The sequence below is a fragment of the Stegastes partitus genome, unplaced genomic scaffold (assembly GCF_000690725.1).
Source record: "Stegastes partitus isolate 25-593 unplaced genomic scaffold, Stegastes_partitus-1.0.2 Scaffold130, whole genome shotgun sequence".
NCBI lineage: Eukaryota > Metazoa > Chordata > Actinopteri > Pomacentridae > Stegastes > Stegastes partitus.
The window spans coordinates 710,075-726,825 of NW_007577861.1; the positions used below are offsets into that span (position 1 = coordinate 710,075).

Sequence of the window (16,751 nt, forward strand, 5' to 3'; positions counted from 1 at the left end):
GATTCATTGTGAGACCAAACAAATACAGATTCAAACATTTAGTATACAAGGAGAACTCTCATTATAATAGTTCATTTAAAAACCTCTGTCATTTGAGACTTTTCTGTTTGATTCTGCCCCACATCAAATACACACTGGAACATTTGGCCCGATTGAAAGCTGAAACTACTAAATGAGACTTGCTGGAGGAGATATTAAACCCCAAAGCAGCTACAAGGGACTGCAAACCACAACACTTAGATGTAATATTACACAACATCGCACATTTGTACAGCAAAGGACTGTGTGATCGTGTGCATGATGTGCGCAATAATTGATTCATTGTGTTGATGTTTGAGAGCCTGCTGCACACAATTTTTAATTTTATTTTTGCTGATGAACAGTGTCAAAGAAAAAAAAAAACAGACATGCTGGGCAAAGCTCAGGTGTAAATGGGTCACTTATATACACAAGATGAGGAGGGAAAGAATGAAGGATGCATCACAAAGAAAAAGGTCCAAAGTGCAGCAGCTATAAACAGCAAAGTGACGCAGTGTGCCAGACGTGTTTACACAGTAACATCCTTTGGTCGGTGGTAGAAGCCACCTGTGTCCTTCAAATCAAATGGTTCTTGCATGACTCACCTTTTCCTAGCAAATAGAGTCCACTCTTCACCTTATCACACTGTCGCTGATTTTACACCGAAATGCCACGGTTGGTGAACACGTCCGTCTCCACGCAGCAGCTGAATGATTTTTTATTTTTGGACAGCATGGAACAGATGAGTTAACATAATAAACAAGAGAGTTGTTTGCTTAACCATTAAACTCTTAAGACAGAGCTTGCAGATATGTGGTGCCTCACTTATCATCATTTCTAACTGGATTTAAAATCAGAAGCATCATTGTTTGCAGTGAGCACAAAACTGTCTTCACTCAAACCATAAAATCACTTTTTGATTCTCTCTCTCTCTCTCTCTCTCGCTCTTTGTTTTCTTTTGTTGTTGTTGACTTGGTTGGTTTCCAAATAGACACTGGCTTTGAAACTCAGACTCCCACACATCTGCCTTGTTGTCCTGACTTTGCAGCGCCTGATGAAGAAGCTACACGGTGTTGAAATAATGCAGGGCAGGGATGACGTGAGGGTATAACAGGGTCTCTAACACATTTAATACAGCAGCAGGTGTGATTATACAGTCTTATTACGGGAATGCATATTATAGGGATGATGCGACTGCTGTAAGTGAAAAGGTTGCCGGGGAATGAGGAGTCGTGTTCTGGCAAGTTGTTGCTTAGTGAAAACAATTTTCTTACACTGCGGTATGTATTAAATATATGCATCAGAGCCACAGTAAGTCAAAGTATCCTTGCGGTGGTGAAGCGAAACCTTTTTTCTTTTCTGAATTATTCATACTGTTGGTTGGTTTCACTTTTTTAAAGGACGGACATCGACTCACAGGTGATGTAAGCTGCAGCACAGCCACCCACATGTTACATCAGAGGCTCTGGATCCGGTGTAACTAGTGTGGGGCAGTGTGATACACAAAAACAGAGCAAAACACACTTTTTTGTACGTTTCTCATTATGTGAATGTGGTCAGCGTTTTGTGCTACAAGCTCATATTTTTAGCTCAGTGTCAAAAGAAATTATAAATATAAACAAGCATTCAATTTTACATTAATCTTGACGCAATTATCTGCTTATCTGCTCTTTTCGGATGATTCACTGGAAAAAAAAAAAGTGGTCAATTAATTGTTTGTTGAACAGAAGCCAAAACTGATTCACTCTAAAAGGACTAAAGAAAATATTTAAATGTCTGATTTTGAAAGTGGTGTTTTTCTCATTTCTACCATCCAAGCCATCTGAAATAAAAGCAGCAAGAGACCACACTGAGAAAATCATCATTTATATCTGACAGCAACAAGATTAGTTCAGAATCTGAATATGGCATGAATGCCCTCAGTTCCTTTCTCACTCCAGATCTCCTGATGCTTTCATACGCTTGCATTAAATTCTGCACAGCAAGGAATGCTTTTTTCTTTATAATTACCAGATATTATAAAAATGTGCGACACTTTTTACTCATCTAACATCATAAAAAGTCCATAAAACTGCACCCGTGAAGTCTGATCCTCTGACCGGGGTGCTGCTAATGCGCCAGTACGAGCGATGCTGCAGAGTTTCACATGAAACCCAAGCACAGTGTTAAGTACGAATTAATTGCTGTCATGACACATCTGTGCTGCAGAGCTTCAGAATCCAGGTCACCACGCAGTTACGCTGCTCAAGATGACGCAGGTTTGGCAACCTGTTCAGGTACCTGATGTACATTTTTGTTTAACCGAACATAATGTTTTTCTTTTTTGTTTCTCCAGACCAGCGGAGCGCTCGGGGGAAGATGTTGACATAATCCTGGCACGTCTGAAAAATGTGAAGGCCTTTGAGAGATTCCACCCGAGTTTGCTGCAGCAGATTTGTCTGTGTGGATTCTATGAGTGTTTGGAGAAAGGCATCACCTGTGGGTCACAGCACACACTCTGACATGTGTCTGAGGAAACAGTTCTGCGCTAATGAGAATAAAAAGGATGTTTTGAATGGATTTAAGTACATTTATGCATGTGCTGTTCAAGTTTGAGATTCTACAGCTTTAGTTACTTGAAAGATGAAGATTCCACACAGCAGATGATATAATAGGTTTTGATTAAATACAACACATTGTTTATTAATAAAGCAGTGATTTCCAAACTTTTTAACTTCTGATGTCTTGGAAAAACCAACACGTAGCCGTGGTCACATTTCAGATGACTATGACTTGTTAACAGCTCCGTCAAAGACAGATATTTACCTCTAATGTCTTTACACTGTTTCATTTCAATAACTGTTAAAATGATCTAATATCTCATCAGAAATCAAAGATTAGATAGAAAACATATCAGAACCTTGTATCTTCCTCTTTCCTCCCACTGATGCTTCACTATTAATATTCTAATGATGATTGATATCAGTCAGAGAGACCAAACCAGACTTTTAATTTAATGCTTGGACTTTATTTTGCTGCTGACATTAATGTACTTTTACTTAAGTGGGATTTTTCATTTACTATTTAGATTGCTGTATTTATACTTTTACTTGATTTTCTTTTTCAAACTGAATTGTTTTTTTGTTTTTTTCCCAGTGTATCGCCAAGGAGACATTGGTACCAGCTGGTACGCTGTACTGTCTGGTTCTCTGGATGTTAAAGTGTCCGAAACATCAAGCTATCAGGTATGGCTGATGTTATTTCACAAGCAGTAAATGAAACCCGAGTTTTAAATAATTATATGTGAACAGGTGAAACTTCTCTCTTTTCTTTTTCTCTATAGCCTTGGCATGACCACATCTATCTATCTATATATTTTTTTATATGAAATAGTTGTTTGGTGTGTTGATTTTCTGAATTTGCTCCCAAATCTGCATCATTCTATTTCTCTGTGAAGATTTATTATATCAGTGAAGCTCCACTTGAAATTCATCAAGTCCACATCCAACCTCAAGCCTGTCTGGAGAGTGGGCTGTAAAGATTTCTTGCTTGTTAGATGGGAGAACATTACAGATTATTTGTTAATACTGGAGCTTTATGCACCTTCGTCAGTTTGTCTGCCTGCTGATTGGAGTAATTTCTTTGCAGATTGGAGTGTATCCATCTATTTAGCACGAGTGCTCAGGAGATTGCCTCTAACCTTTGAGAGTGGTCTGATCAGTGTAGAGCACTGCTCCTCAAGCGCTGTGCACAGAAACCTCTTTATTTTCCTTTTAGCAGTACAAAGACGTTACATTTGCATTACACAGAATTCTTTCTCTAGCTGGATGTTTCGTTCTTATGTCTGTGTCTCCTGCAGGATGCTGTTACTATATGCACGCTGGGGACCGGCACGGCGTTTGGGGAGTCGATCCTGGATAACACCCCCCGACATGCCACCATTGTCACCCGGGAATCCAGCGAGCTCCTACGCATCGAACAGAGGGAGTTCAGGTCTCTGTGGGAGGTAAGAAGCACTGTTTGATCCATCTGTAGTTGTGGCAGCCTACAGGGATTCTCTGGCTACATTACAGTCTGTGATAAGCTCGGTCTGAAAAAGCTGTGAGCTGAGTGGTTTCTTACCATTTTAGGCCATTTTCTTGAGACACCTACAAAAATATTCAGATTTCTCAGGAGCAAAAATTCTAAGAGTACATTCATGTTTTCTGCCTGGATATGTGGCTCTGTCAAATTCCCTTTTTTTTCTCTTGTTAATCTAATAATAATAATAACAGAAAACAAAATTAAGCCTGATTATGAAACAGGAATCCAGTTTGTAGAACTGCCCACAATAACTGGTAAAATAAGACATACATGAAAGTAAAATGTGACTCTTTTTACATTATTGAAGTCACTGATGCAGACACAGGGCAGATCCTTAACAGCTGAATGGATCGCTCAAAGGCAGTTGCTTTGTGTATATCCTGTAATTTCTAACCAATCGAGGGGGCAGCTTAAAGCCAGAGAACAGCCACCTGTCTGAGCCGGTTCTTTGTTGCAGCTGAAACACTGAATGTGAAAACTGTGACGAACGGAGCTGAACGCGAGCCAAAGCGTAGGTGGTGGTGCACTCAGACCGTCTAGTAGCTTAATGAAGGTTAGATGATGAATTTATTGTTGGGCCTCTGTAGGAATGATGGGATGCTGTTCGCTTATTAAGCTGTAACCTGCTGCAACCGAGTTTTTGTGGAAGCGCCGCACCTGATGTTTATTAGCGCGTTGGGGGTTTTACACCTTTTGACCACTAGATGGAAGTGCAGCACTGAGGAGAAACTGACTCTCTGTGGCCCTGTTTGTTTTCTCATGTGTCTTTATGTGGATTATTTCAGCAGAGACATCCAGTGTGAGTGTATGATGGGCAACGTTCACATGCATCATTAGCTAAATACTTAATACATCTCGCTCCGTCGCTACAAACATATTATAGCTTTGGCATGACTTAGGTGTGTAAATACGAAAGAGAAACAGCAATGCTTATGGACAACTCAGAGCAGGATGTTCCACTTCAATTACTCTCTGCTCATGTCGGCTGGTAGGTGTCACGCTGTGTCGAAGTCCATCTCTGCTCCCCCTCTGTACTGGGCTGGTTTCCTGAGAGAGACAGCCCATTTCCTCTGGGACCACAGGGCATCAGCAGGTTAAATTATGGGCTGTGTGTCTGTGTCAGTGCACTGACCAGCAGCGGTGTGACTGGATCCTTTGCTCTGTTTGCGTGGAAGCTGAGGATCACGTGGAGGTACTACTGGGCTACACATTTCACCTCAGCCCTGGGGCGACCTCTTCAGTAAGGTCTGTGGCAAATGAGATTTTACGGCTTCTGTGTCTGGCGCCCACATTGTCTTATCTTGTCTTTTGATCTCTTTGGACTTGTTTGTTTTGTGATATAATGATTCACTGCAAAGATGTGGCATGGTGCATAATGTTTGACAGATATTAAGGAGATGCAATTTCATACCGATGGTGTAGATATGAAGAAGCACAAGGTTTTTCTTTCTCCAGTTTGAAATTTACGTTCAAGGTTGTTATTTGTCACATTTATGTTAATGGCAGTGTAACGCTGTCTGTTGTTGCTTTGTTGGCTTTGTTAATCGTCTAATCTTGTATTTTCTATTTAAAAATGTCACGTTCTAAATCTGTTAAATCTGAATAAAGACATGAAAGTATGACTTTGTAACATCACAACTAGAGCCTGACTAATCAGCTGTTCTTAATAATCTAATATTGGCCAGTCACAGATATACTGATATGATATAAAAACTTTCTTTTAAGGGGCATAATACAGAAAAAAGCTGCTTGGGGTAATTTAGAAATGGTGTCATTACATAGTTTGAACAGTAAAGCAGCTTTGACTCAATTTTTTTTACAGCACTTTCTGCAGCACATGCAGCAGAGTGTGGTGCGGAGTCGAGCTTTATCTTCATGATAAGTTGTTAACTAGTTGATGAAATAAATTGCTGGAAGGTTAATAAGCAATGATTCCATTAATTTCCCCTTTCAATATAACTTTAATATCAATATCAGAATTTTCTAGTCCCTTAAGTCAATATTGCCTCTAAAAATCCAGGAAAATCCAGGAGTTCTGATTGAGTTCGTAGGTGCAATGCTCCTTAAACTTTGCATATTCATAGATTCTGGATTGTTTTAATGAGCGAGAAGGATTAGATGTAATTTCAAGAGTTCTATCAAGGCAATCGAAACTGATCAGTCACAAATTATTATCTCAAATAACATGTTTTGATATGTCGCTAATCATTTCTGAAGGGGATCTTATGCATGACCTTGCATTAATTTAATCAGTCATGTAGTTCAAGTGGAAGTTCTTCAAACTAGATGCTTGCTAAAAGACATTTCTGCCCTCCGTGGTGTTTTACAGTGTTGCTTGTTGTATTCCAGCCAAAACCCATGTAAACTATTTGCAGCATTAGCATCAATACATGGATCTTCTCTTGTCTGGATGCGCTGAGTCGACCAAGCTGTTACTGAGGGGCCCTGCAATCAAAATTCACATAATCACCTTGTTGACAGATAATCGTTACAGCAGCTCCCGGTATTTTAAAGTTTGCTGTTGGTACAACTTATTCACCGGATTATTCTGCTTGGCAGTGGGGCTTGCGTATTTCCTCCCAAGTTTTACCGCAATGCAGAAAAGCTGCTCATGTGGTATCTTGTTACTGGCGTCAGGCTTCAGACTGTGTGTGTACTGTGTGTGACAACAAACTGCCTCCAACTTTCCTGTGTGTCTCCATGATTGCTTTAGCATAGAAAGTTCAGCTACTTCACACAGACTCCATTTAAGCTGAGATACATTTTGTGGCGCATAAAAAAAAAAAAAAAAAAGTTAAGCAGCATGAGGGCAGTATTGCTTACAGGCATGAAAATGAGCGTGAACAGAGTAATATCGCTGGGTGTCAGCTGATATGTGGAGATAGCAAAGGAGTGATGTTAAGGGAAATATATCACCAACTCTGCTTTGACCTGACAGAAGCACACTTGTACCACAGAACTGTCCTCCTGCCCGCAGCCCAGCACCCTTAAAAACTATGCCAGAGTGAGGACAGCATTGCCCTAATGAACCAGTGGATGCTGCTTTTTTATTCATGGCCGCCATTGTCAATTATTTATTGTGTATTTCTCTTGAGGTTTTCGTCTTTCTTCTGAAATCTTTATGGAATTGCTCAATAAATAACAGCTTATATATAGAGCTGATGGTTACAGGACGTCCAGTGCTGCATTTCTTTCTGCATGCTGCTGTGGTATATAACATCTGCACTTGCCAACGCATGTGTGAGCGGTACATGGGTGTCACTCATGCATGCTGTTTTAATATTTATTTTCTAATGCTGTTGACCGCTACAACGGCTACTATAGCAGCTTTCATGTAGCTTGGCACGTGACAGAAGCTGGATTCTGTCGCTGGGATCGAGCAGCCGTGTGCTTGTTTGTTTAACAGAGCAGACATGAGCCCAGCTCAGCATCCATGGGCAGGCGGACCGAAGCTTAGATGGCCTGATCATCAACCGACTCTTTACTTTGTTTCCTGCTTCCGATGGCCGCTGTGATTGAAACAACACAGTTGTAATTTGTGTTTTTAGGCTTGTAAGGCGGCGGCCTGGACAGGAAGCTTTTGTATTTTGAATCAGATGTGATAGCTTTAGAGGCGTGTGCACCGCACATGTTTTAAGTAGCACGGCGCTACAGATGCTTACGGTTGTATATATTGTGCGTGTGTGTCTTTATGCTTGGGGCGTGTCTGCTGGGTGCTGAGCTGAGAGCGTGGGAGAGAGTTTGGTGTGTCACTATCATCAGGCCATAGCAGCAGCCTGGTGGGCAGCCAGTGGAGAAAGATGACGAACAGAAAGTGGCAGGGATGCACCATGGCCTCCAGTGTCTGCAGAGTGGGTGTGTGTTGGGGGGGAGGCTGAGAAAGAGAGGTCACGTGCATTTACGATCTAAGTACCACGATACATCCAGGGCCAGGCGGCTTCAAGGAAAGAGCAGGAAGATTGTATCAAAAACACATTAATCCTTTATCTCTGCTTACAAAGCTGTTGTGTCATCAAGAGCCTGCAAGTGAAGCCCAACCTGTAAAATGAAACATAATACCTGCGAGCTGCAACCGGCTTTACTGATACATATTATAGCTTTTAGCCATGTTAGCAGTGTAGCCCCATGGTGTCAGTCATTCAGTTGGTTCACAATAGTCATGGTGTCCAGAGGATGAATCATGCTGACTTTGCTAATCATCTTGTCTTCCTTCGTCTTTATAATGTTGACATTTGGGTTTTTGAGCAAACGTTTTGCACATCTGTTGAATATATGACCCTGCCACCACAGCAGCTTGGTGCTGACTTTCATGGTCCTTGTACACTTCAGTGATCGACTGACTTTTCATCCAATTAAATTTCGTCATTGTCAGTAAATATTAAAAATTTTCCACGACTTTATTGCCGGTTTCCATTAAAATGTGCTCACAACTGTGATTAAGCTGCTGACACGGTGCTGGACTTTTAGACTTCCATCCATCCATTTTCCATACACGGCTGAATCCTCACTAGGGTCACGGGGAGCTGGAGTCTATCCCAGGGTGAAGGCAGGGGACACCCTGGACATGTCGCCGGAAAGATCCAAGTGCCCCCACCGGGACACGAACCGGCGAGGCAACAGTGCTACCAATTGCGTCACGTTGCAGCCTAACTTTTAGACTTTTGCTTCTTAATTTCAGCCTTTAGTGTGACTTAATTGTTACATGATTCATTCAAATTTTGAATCAGACTTACGAAAACACTGACACTGCGGGGCAGAATAATGTAACCAGTAGCCAAGAGCTTCCATAAACTTTCAGTACAAAGCACATCATCTGGAAGGAACATAAAAAAAGAGTCAGTTTCAAATTTCAATATTAAATTTGTAAGGAGAAATTAAAGAAGATGGAATGCCTGCTGTCTTGGGTAAATATAATTTAGCCTATAGTTGCTGTCTGTTCAGTACCAGCTCCTATTAAATCAAAGTCAATATGACCGCTGTCAAATCCCAAATAAGACACGATTTACCATTACAGGATTTTCTTGAATTCGTTGTAGCTAAGCTGTTTTCTGTTCTGGCAGCTGAAAATATGAAGTGACAGGGTGACAGATTTGCCAGTGATTCAGTGACAAACACCTACACCTGCTCTGTCTGTGTTCCAGCAGCTTCTCTCAGCTTCACCCAGCCTCCGTCTACATCTTACAGCAAAATAAACGCTATATAAACGCAACAGTTAAATAGTCTTCTTTTCTGACTTTTTACTGACTTCTAAATTCTGGTCTATGACCCTACTATCCAATTGACATTTTTAATACACTGGAACATGGTTGTTTCATGACATCAGTTCTGTTGTGGAGATGCTGTGTGTTGGAATAACAAATATTTGTTCACCTATGTAAAAAAAAAAATAATGGATAGAATTGAAAAAAATAGGTATCTACTACTTTGATTATTTATCTATTACTTACACTTTTGTCAGTATATTTTGCCTATTTTGAACTTGACAAATAGATTTATAAGGTTTACAAAAAAGATAACAAACGTGAATATTAAATGCCACTTATGTGTTTGTTAGCCTGTCACCTAGGGAAAGTTTTAAACCTTTTAAGATCTGCTAATTTTGGTAAAAGTAACTGTTCACTCAGTGAGAATTGTATGAGACATTATTTTCTGTCAATAAATATACTGTTTATACTCTCTCAGCACTGTCATTCACAAATTAGCAGCAATAAGACAGGTTTAAAAGAAACCTATTACTAAAACTGATGTTTATTAGCGTGTGTTGATTATCTTTTTTTTTTACAATTGTTAACAAATTAAAAAATTAAAATGGATCCCCTACGCTGGCAGCACTCATTTTATTAGAGATACAAGGTCCTTTATCAGGGTTCAAAAACACAACACTCAAGACAAAAACCCCATCAAAGATTGATTAAAATCTACTTAATATGAAAAAATAAAATACCTACCAGTTAATCTACCATTGCACTTTGTCTGACATGTTTTACTTTAAAACGTAACGTTACCTGTTTGTACATATTTAAAACTCTTGGTAATTTGGCTAATAAAATGTTCCGGCAGTTCAATACAGCTGTCCTGTGGCTCTGATAAGTAACAAGGTCAAAGATAAGACTCCATCTGCTCTCCGTCCTTGAGAGGAAGAGTGTACCGGACAGTACAGTCTGCATATTTTTAGGGCTGGATCGGATGCACAAAGCACAAGAGCTAAGGTTTACAAGTTTTTATCACCTCTATTTTCATTTCAGTTTTAGGAATTGGTTCATTTTTTTTGCATTGTGCCAAGCAGGGAATATCAGTCCAACACTACACAACTTATGTTTCAGAGTCAAACAGTGTCCCGTGTGTTTCTTTGAGGTGCAGCATTTAACAGCTTTTCATTTGAAAGAAGAAAAAAAAAAGAAAAAGTTTTGGCAAATGCAATAAAAACAACCCTTTAATTGGCAAATCACATATTTATAAGGTCAGAAGAGCCCTGCCAGAATATAAAACCGCTGTGCATGAAGGTGTCGGTGTTTTATGAGACACATCAGCTGTCTTATTTCAGAGCTTGACACAGTTTTTTCAGCTTATTTGGAAAACGCACAAAAGTGGAAACACATAAATATCTTATAATACTTTATTTAGTAGTCAGTGTAACTCACTCTTCACTCTTTTTTTTATTACAATGCTCAGATTACTCAGCTCTCTGTGCAGCTCTGTAGGTTATTCAGTATTTCAAAATCCATTATCTATACACCGCTTAATCCTCACTAGGGTTACGGGGGACTAGAGCCTATCCCAGCTGACTTGTGGTGAAGGCAGACACACTCGCATTCACATTCACATCTATGGACAATTTAGAATCACCAATTAACCTCAACATGTTTTTGGACCTTGTGGGAGGAAGCCGGAGAACCTGAAGAGATCCCAGCTGCACGGGGAGAACATGGAGACTCCACGCAGAAAGATCATGGGTGTAAACTGGCGACCTTCTTACTGCGAGACAACGGTGCTAATCACCGACCCACCTTGCAGCCCTTCACTAATTCATGGTGGAATATTTTTAATATTCTTCAGGGTAAAATAAAACAGTTTATATACCACCTCCTTGGCTGAAAGTGCAGACAAACTACAAACTAGAAGAGCACTTTCTCACCACTATAACACACCATGATACATGAAAATCTTTTACACTTACTCGATTTCTGCACCCTGATGCAGGTAACATCCAAATGTCCATATTATCCATCCTTATCCCTGGTCAGGACTTTCATGTTGCCATACGTAGAAGGTCTTTATTATGCATAGAATATGTGCAAAATATTTGTTGGTATTTATTATAGACTTTTATACTATGTTCAATACATTTTCTGACAAGTTGAAGTATTTTTGGTACCAAATGCATGACAAATGTCCCTCTTTTTATATTAAAAAAAAAATCTTTAAAAATAAAAAACAATACCTGTCACCTAAACCAAATGGCCTGGAGTCCAAAAGACCCCAAAAGTCCTGAATAGAATTAAAGTTGACTACAAAACTTGTTTTTAGAGACCACATCTCCAACTAGTCGCTGTCATCTTGCATTACATCACCTACATCCTGTGCATTGATTTATTGAATTGATTTATAGGGTTTTGTTGAGCTACAGCACAGGCGTTCTGTGTGCTCTGCTGTAAAACATGCACTTGCGACACATCTTCCAACTCTTCAAATGTGTCCCTGAAGAGTTTTGGGTCAATAGAAGCAGCTGGGACATTTTCACAACATGTTTTTTTTGTATTCCTGATTATCGGTCTTCACATCCTGTGTCTCTGACCTCAGTCTGCTTTAGCACTTGCTTTGTGAAAGTGGTCATGCAGAAAATGAGCAACTACTCTGTATTGTGTGTATAGATTAGCTTGTGACAGAGAGCGAGAGAGAGAGATAGAGAGAGCGAGAGAAAGCGAGAGGCAGAGAGAGAGGGAGAGAGATCGAGCATGCTCTCCTCTGAGCTCAGTGACTGGAGTTGAGTAATCACCTAGCAACTGCTGCTCAGAAGAAGTCAGCAGCTGACTGGCACTCTGCTGAGCGCTCAGGCTGACACAATCTACTCACTCTGCTCTACGAGAGGCTTGAAGGTGCCGCTGGATCGAGCCGGACTTTGCTCAATGTGATGAATAGGAAGTGTGACACTCGTAGCGTTGGACATACATGCTCGGAGTGTTTGTTGACGCCTGGTTTAAGAGGGTGTGGAGGAGCTTCCAGTCATTAACTACAACAACAGGCTGCATGGGACACTGGTAGCATCTTAGGTAATTTCTGCCAAACTTTTCAATAACTTAATACATTTGTTGCATGAGAAACACTGTAAATGATGTGGTGAAGGGAAAAAACAAGCTGATGGAAATTTGTGCTGTGTTTTTTTTGCTGGTGTTGCAGAACTATGTGGAAATTCAGAATTTGCAATTCAAATGCCAAAAGTAAAAAAAAAGAAAAGATCTAATTGTCCTTCCTACTCTATTTAACTATTAAAATGTGCAATTTAGTTTCTTTGTGTGAGAAATCTATCAGTGCAGAAGCAAAGTGGGACCTCTAAGGAGGGTCGTCCCCAAATCGTTTCCCCAGGTGACCTGAAGCGTGCCTGTGAACGCTCAGAATAATCAGTGAATTACTTTAGGAACAATTTGCACCGTGTTGATTATGTAATCTGCTGTGAATTATTCAAAAATACAAGCGTGCATTCATGCGAAGCGATGCTCACGATGCACTAACGTACTCAAGCATGAAAAGACGGAGGAGGAGCCTGAAGTGAGAATGCACAGAGATAACTTTAATAGCTTCGTTGATCTGATGTTTGGCACAGATAAGACCGACCTTATCAGTTGGTTCTTCAAAGTGTATCAACCAGGTGCATCAGGCAAACATATGGGCTGTATATTGAGCAATTTTTCACTCCATGGTGACGGTCTTTTTACTGCTCTAAGGTGTGTAAAGAAACATAAAATGACACATTATCATTGGAGGTCACTGAACAAGAGCAAATAAGCATTAAGTTGCCTGATTTGTTATTGTGGATGTTCAAACATTCATTTTATGCGAAGATAGTGAGGAGCTGAGTGCAGAATCATGGTCAGTAATACACTTAGATGACCGTTTGCTTGTAAAATAGTAATTTCTCTGTTCAAAATATGCATCTTACATTCAATTGGCCAGTTGTGGAGGTTAATAATGTTGTCAAATATGTTTAGTATTTGTTAAAAGTGATTTTTTTTGCCAGCTAGAAAGTGCTTCCCCCAATGAGTCAATGTTTTTTTTCCTAAACTATTTATAATTTCCATGACCTATTCAGTGTCATTTTCTAATGTCACAACACTGCCCGGTTTCATGCTCCCAGCCATCTTGGCAGTCCCACCACTACGTTGCTCACAACACGGCAGTTTGAGTGCTGTTTGGATGAGACATTTTCTGGTTGAATCCGCATTACTGTATAACTATATAACATGAGCAACTGCAAGTTAAAAATATGGTTTTACTCTGAGTGCTTAAAAGCATCAACCTAGACTGTCACAAAAGGAAAAATATGAACAGATACATACAACTGACATCCGTCACCGAGCTTAAAACGGCGTTAGAAATTGAAGATTGTGCTTTGTAGTAAATACGCTGTTTACATCATTTTCAGATTCTGTTGAGTGAGTGAATTTTAAAACCGTGGTGCACCCGTTTGTTCCTGATTTGAGGACGAGGATGTTTTCAGTGCTGCTATTTTGTTCATGTGTTTGTTTGTCCGATGGCAACTTACTCAAAAACCACCAAGCTGAGTTTCGTTGAACTTGGTGGAGAAGTTGGGCAAAGAAAGAACCTGTTAAACTTTGGTGCAGATCTGGATTGCTTTGTTTAAAATTTCAAAATAGGTCATTGACCTTTGCTGGAGCACTGCGCTCTGTAAACGGACTTATACAACTGGTTTTGTCAAGATTATCAATCCTTCACTGAGCACCAAAAACTTGCTAAAATCTCCAGATTTTGTTGGTAAATGCTACAACTAGTTGTCCGTCGACTGCCACAAAATACAAATGTAATTTCTCAGCAGAGCAAATGTAAAGATTTTATTCTGTAGTCTGTAAGAACATATTTCTTTTTCATGCTCAGGCCCACAGTGGAAACATGCTCATGTTTTAGTCAAACAAACAGCTAAGGTTCCCCTTTGGTGGTCTGACAGGAAAACAGGCCGACCAAGGACAACATACATTTACATTTAAATCACTTGACTTAAAAAGCAAAAAGTTTGCATGAATTTCCAAAACTTTACCGGATGTATGTTTCGTATTTGTTATTCTTTGAAGCTGCTTTGGTTCTTTAATTCGAAGATACTTCTACTACAAGCACTGCAATACCTTTCACTAAAGCTGTGTTTCTGTCTTACATCCAGTCAATGGCGTCTTTATTTCACGTCAGGTTGAACTTTGCCAACGGGGCCCTTGGAGTCAAAGATCTATTGGAAGTTAGTTTTCATTGCTATCTACTGGATGTGATAGGATTTAGACTCCTACACCTGTCTGATTGTGTCGCCTCCAGCAGCATCAAGTCGTTGCTGCACTACTCAGAGTAAATCTCCTCGAAGCAACGGCTCATAATCTTCTCCTGCGATGGTATCTGTTTAAGAAAATAACGACTGAATCAGACACTATAAGCTGTCTGACTAAAGTATTGTGTTGGCTGGCTGGATGTCAGATTGTGAAGGATTATTTTAAATATCCTTTTTGCGCTATCTAATCCCTTTGCAGTCAGAAACAGCACCAACACAACGGTGGATCTTCTGTGCGAAGCTGCCTCTGAGTCCCGGCGGAGCATGTTTGTTCCTCACAACTACTGACTGTCCATTTATCAGTAGTGACAACTCGGAGATCGTAAAAGCGTGTACCAGTACATCTTCTCTCCACCGAGCTTATTTCTGTCAGTGTTGTGGTTTTAAAGTGACACATTGCAGGGCAGTAGCTGCACAAATAGCACGCAGTGATGGTTTTATTGTGGCAAATATTTGATTTTCAGAGTATGATGGCGAGCTCATTTACTTAACTCTCTTCATAAACAAGCCTTGTACATTTTTAAGTTGGGATGCCTTCTGTGCTTAAAGTACTTATCACATTTCATCACAACTGCAGTTCATCTGCAGTTTGAAGCGTTGGAGTTGATGTGCGAGCTGATTTAATGCTCTAATAATCTTGTGGGATTAATATGATACAGGCTGATGTGTGAATAATCAGACTTAGGTTAAGGATCAGTTTGAGAACAACATTTTGAGAAATAGCCTTATTTTATTCCTTCGCTGAGAGTTCGATGAAAAAATCAAAAATCACAATTCTTCAGAAGTTGACAGATAAACACGTGATGTCTTGTTTGCTAAATTCATACCAGAAAGAGTAAAAATCAGTGATTAAAGAACATATTAAGGAATTTATTTATACATGTAACTATTCATTTAGCTGTTACAAAGCGTCCAAATATTCAAAATTCCTAATTCAATACTTACATGCCGATAACAGTGAAATCCTAAATGCATACTTTAAATCTCCCTGTCACAGTACACCTCCAGCAGAATTAACATGAGACTGAGATGTGCCGCAATCTGATTAATCTCACAATTGCTGTTATAATTTTTTTTTTTTTAATTTAAAAAAAAATGAATCTTTGCATTTGCAGTAAAAAGTTTTACTGTTAAAAATGACAGAGCTAATTAACTTTGATGCTTTCTCTTCAAAATACCAGAAACAAAGTGATTTCCATGGCACACATAAACACAAAAATGCAGACAGGCAACAGAATAAAATAAATGAATGAATGAATGAATAAACAAATGAATAAACAACAACAATAAAAAAAAAAGATTGGATATTTATTAATTTTCTTATCTTAGTCTTTTATGGTAAACTGCACACTTCCAATCAGTAATTATTTTTGATTTATTGATTAATTGCACAGTTTGCTTAAGTAATATATCAATCTCTCGGTCCACAAAATATCAGGGAAGTTACATACAATCTTGTAGTTTCCTAAAATGTACAATAGCATCACTAAATGTCTTGTTTTGTCTGACTTTGTTTTTTTCTGACCTCCAATGTAGAATAATTCAAGAAAAAGAAAGCAAAAAATGAACTAAATTAAGTGAAACTAAGCACTGCTTGGCCTGTCTGCTTGGTAAATGACTTTAACAATATAGTTCAGTTATCTACTGCTGCTGTCAGTCAACTGATCAGTTAATTTTAACTTCAAACAAAGAGATGATTTTGCTGATGCATTTTTATCCCCCCCCAAAATTAAATAAAATACACTGTTATAGAAGCGAAAGGTAAATTTGCTGTCGACAGCCTGGAGTGAGCCGGCGGCTGCTGCTTATGACATCAGGCGTGTTGTGTGTCACCTCGCTTCCTTACTAACAAAACAGACACTGAGTGCTTTTTACACACCTGACAATGTTCCTAATCCTGGTCTGAAACAACACTCCCACCCTGCCTGCTGGATTCAGCCCCTCAGGGAGCGCAGCTTTATTGGCTCAGAGGACTTGAGTTCATTTGTTCCTGTGCTCCTCAGTTAAAGTGCTCCTCCCTAATCCTAAATCCGTTAATTGTCAACAAGGACTGATAGGACCGCTGAAGTGGCTCCGATGGCTTCAATGCTTCAGCTGTGATTAACTTTGAATAATTAAATCTGTT

General features: G+C 39.6%; 1 protein-coding gene across 1 annotated transcript in view; it reads left to right on the forward strand.

Annotated features, from left to right (window-relative positions):
* Window positions 1-16,751, forward strand: part of rapgef4a (Rap guanine nucleotide exchange factor 4a) — a 45,382-nt gene that overhangs the window by 7,273 nt on the left and 21,358 nt on the right. The window contains exons 2-4 of the mRNA XM_008278721.1: window positions 2,354-2,496; window positions 3,154-3,242; window positions 3,857-4,003. The gene's annotated coding sequence lies outside the window, so the exon portion shown is untranslated. The remainder of the gene's footprint in view (window positions 1-2,353; window positions 2,497-3,153; window positions 3,243-3,856; window positions 4,004-16,751) is intronic.